The 3,411-nt window shown below is 35.2% G+C and overlaps 1 non-coding gene across 1 annotated transcript; it reads right to left on the bottom strand.

The window, feature by feature from the left end:
- Window positions 1–1,760: 1,760 nt before the first annotated feature.
- On the bottom strand, window positions 1,761–1,868 carry LOC112787614 (small nucleolar RNA R71). Its single transcript, XR_003195018.1, has one exon. It is a non-coding gene; the product is annotated as a small nucleolar RNA R71 (small nucleolar RNA).
- Window positions 1,869–3,411: the final 1,543 nt, after the last annotated feature.

Raw genomic sequence — 3,411 nt, 5'->3', positions numbered from 1 at the left:
TTCTTCATGATCTTCAAGTTGTTCTTGGTAAGTCTTCTTGTTTGATCTTGATTTCTTCTTGTTTTATGTCTTTTCTTATTTTTCATGTGCATTTTTTGCATTCATAGTGTCTGAACATGAAAGATTTCTAAGTTTGGTGTCTTGCATATTTTCTTTGCATATAAAATTTTCAAAAATAAGTTCTTGTTGTTCATCTTGATCTTCAAAGTGTTCTTGGTGTTCATCTTAACATTATAACATTCTTGCATGCATTCATTGTTTTGATCTAAAAATTTTCATGCATTGCATCATTTTCATGTTTTTCTCTGTCATCATTAAAAATTCAAAAATCAAAAAACTATCTTTCCCTTTTTATCTCATAAATTTTCGAAAATTTGAGTTGACTTTTTCAAAAATTTTTAAAATTCAATTGTTTCTTATGAGTCAAATCAAATTTTCAATTTAAAAATCTTATCTTTTCAAAATCTTTTTCAAAAATCAAATCTTTTTCATTTTTCTTATCTATTTTCGAAAATTTTAAAAATATTTTTCAAAAATCTTTTTCTTAATTTTATATCATATTTTTGAAAATATCATCAACAATTAATGTTTTGATTCAAAAATTTCAAGTTTGTTACTTGCTTGTTAAGAAAGACTCAAACTTTAAGTTCTAGAATCATATCTTGTGATTTCTTATGAATCAAGTCATTAATTGTGATTTTAAAAATCAAATCTTTTTCAAAACTAATGTCAATCATATCTTTTCAAAAATATCTTTTCTAACTTCTTATCCTCTTATCTTTTTAAAATTGATTTTCAAAATTTGTTTCAACTAACTAACTAACTTTTTGTTTGTTTCTTATCTTTTTCAAAACTATCTAACTAACCCTCTCTCTCTAATTTTCGAAAATATCTTCCTCTTTTTCAAAAATTCTTTTTAATTAACTAATTGTTTCAAAATTCAATTTTAATTTATTTCTTCTTTTAATTTTCGAAAATCACTAACTCTTTTTCAAAAATTATTTTCGAAAACCTCCCCCTCTCATCCTCTTCTATTTATTTATTTATTTACTAACATCTCTTCCTCACTCACCAAAAATCCGAACCCCCTCTCTCTCTCTGAGTTCAGATTTTCTCTTCTTCTTTTCTTCTACTCTTCTTTTCTTCCTCTACTTACATAAGAGAACCTCTATACCTGGGCAAAAAGGATCCCTATTATTATTATTTTTCTGTTCCCTCTTTTTCATATGAGCAGGAGCAAAGACAAGAATATTCTTATTGAAGCAGATCCAGAACCTGAAAGGACTCTGAAGAGGAAACTAAAAGAAGCTAAATTACAACAATCCAGGAAGCACCTTTCAGAAATTTTCGAACAAGAAGAGGAGATGGCAGCCGAAAATAATAATAATGCAAGGAGGATGCTTGGTGACTTTACTGCACCTAATTCCAATTTACATGGAAGAAGCATCTCCATCCCTACCATTGGAGCAAACAATTTTGAGCTGAAACCTCAATTAGTTTCTCTGATGCAGCAGAACTACAAGTTCCATGGACTTCCATCTGAAGATCCTTTTCAGCTCTTAACTAAATTCTTGCAGATCTGTGATACTGTTAAGACTAATAGAGTAGATCCTGAAGTCTACAGGCTCATGCTTTTCCCTTTTGCTGTAAGAGATAGAGCTAGAGTGTGGTTGGCCTCTCAACCCAAAGATAGCCTGAACTCTTGGGATAAGCTGGTCATGGCTTTCTTAGCCAAGTTCTTTCCACCTCAAAAGCTGAGCAAGCTTAGAGTGGATGTTCAAACCTTCAGACAGAAAGAAGGTGAATCCCTCTATGAAGCTTGGGAGAGATACAAATAACTGACCAAAAAGTGTCCTTCTGACATGCTTTCAGAATGGACCATCCTGGATATATTCTATGATGGTCTGTCTGAATTAGCTAAGATGTCATTGGATACTTCTGCAGGTGGATCCATTCACCTAAAGAAAATGCCTGCAGAAGCTCAAGAACTCATTGACATGGTTGCTAATAACCAGTTCATGTACACTTCTTAGAGGAATCCTGTGAGTAATGGGATGCCTCAGAAGAAGGGAGTTCTTGAAATTGATACTCTGAATGCCATATTGGCTCGGAATAAAATATTGACTCAGCAAGTCAATATGATTTCTCAGAGTCTGAATGGAATGCAAGCTGCATCCAACAGTACTCAAGAGGCATCTGCTGAAGAAGAAGCTTATTATCCTGAAAACCCTGCAATAGTAGAGGTGAATTACATGGGTGAACCATATGGAAACACCTATAATCCCTTATGGAGAAATCACCCAAATCTCTCATGGAAGGATCAACAAAAGCCTCAACAAGGCTTTAATAATGGTGGAAGAAATAGGTTTAACAATAGTAAACCTTTTTCATCATCCACTCAACAACAGATAGAGAACTCTGAACAAAATACTTCTAATTTAGCAAACTTAGTCTCTGATCTATCTAAGGCCACTGTGAGTTTCATGAATAAAACAAGGTCCTCCATTAGAAATTTGGAAGCACAAGTGGGCCAGCTGAGTAAAAGAGTCACTGAAATCCCTCCTAGTACTCTCCTAAGCAATACAGAAGAAAATCCAAAAGGAGAGTGCAAGGCAATTGAAATGACCATCATGGCCGAATCCAAGGAAGAAGGGGAGGACGTGAATCCTAAGGAGGAAGACCTCCTAGGGTGTCCAGTGATCAATAAGGAGTTTCCCTCTAAGGAACCAAAGGAATCTGAGACTAAACTAGAGACCATAGAGATTCCATTAAACCTCCTTATGCCATTCATGAGCTCTGATGAGTATTCCTCTTCTGAAGAGAATGAGGATGTTACTAAGGAGCAAGTTACCAAGTACCTTGGTGCAATCATGAAGCTGAATGCCAAATTATTTGGTATTGAGACTTGGGAAGATGAACCTCCCTTGTTCACCAATGAACTAAGTGATCTGGATCAACTAACATTGCCTCAGAAGAAACAGGATCCTGGAAAGTTCCTAATACCTTGTACCATAGGCACCATGATCTTTGAAAAGGCTCTGTGTGACCTTGGTTCAGGGATAAACCTCATGCCCCTCTCTGTAATAGAGAAACTGGAAATCTTTGGGGTGCAAGCTGCTAAAATCTCATTAGAGATGGCAGACAATTCAAGAAAATAGGCTTATGGACAAGTAGAGGACGTCTTAGTAAAGGTTAAAGGCCTTTACATCCCTGCTGACTTTATAGTCCTAGATACTGGGAAGGATGAGGATGAATCCATCATCCTTGGGAGATCCTTCCTAGCCACAGCAAGAGCTGTGATTGACGTTGATAGAGGCGAATTAGTCCTTCAATTGAATGAGGACTCCCTTGAGTTTAAAACTCAAGGACATCCTTCTGTAAACATGAAAAAGAGGCACAGTAAGCTTCTCT

Source organism: Arachis hypogaea, chromosome 20, assembly GCF_003086295.3.
Source record: "Arachis hypogaea cultivar Tifrunner chromosome 20, arahy.Tifrunner.gnm2.J5K5, whole genome shotgun sequence".
NCBI classification, from domain to species: domain Eukaryota; kingdom Viridiplantae; phylum Streptophyta; class Magnoliopsida; order Fabales; family Fabaceae; genus Arachis; species Arachis hypogaea.
This window is presented reverse-complemented; position numbering and strand designations above follow the sequence as displayed.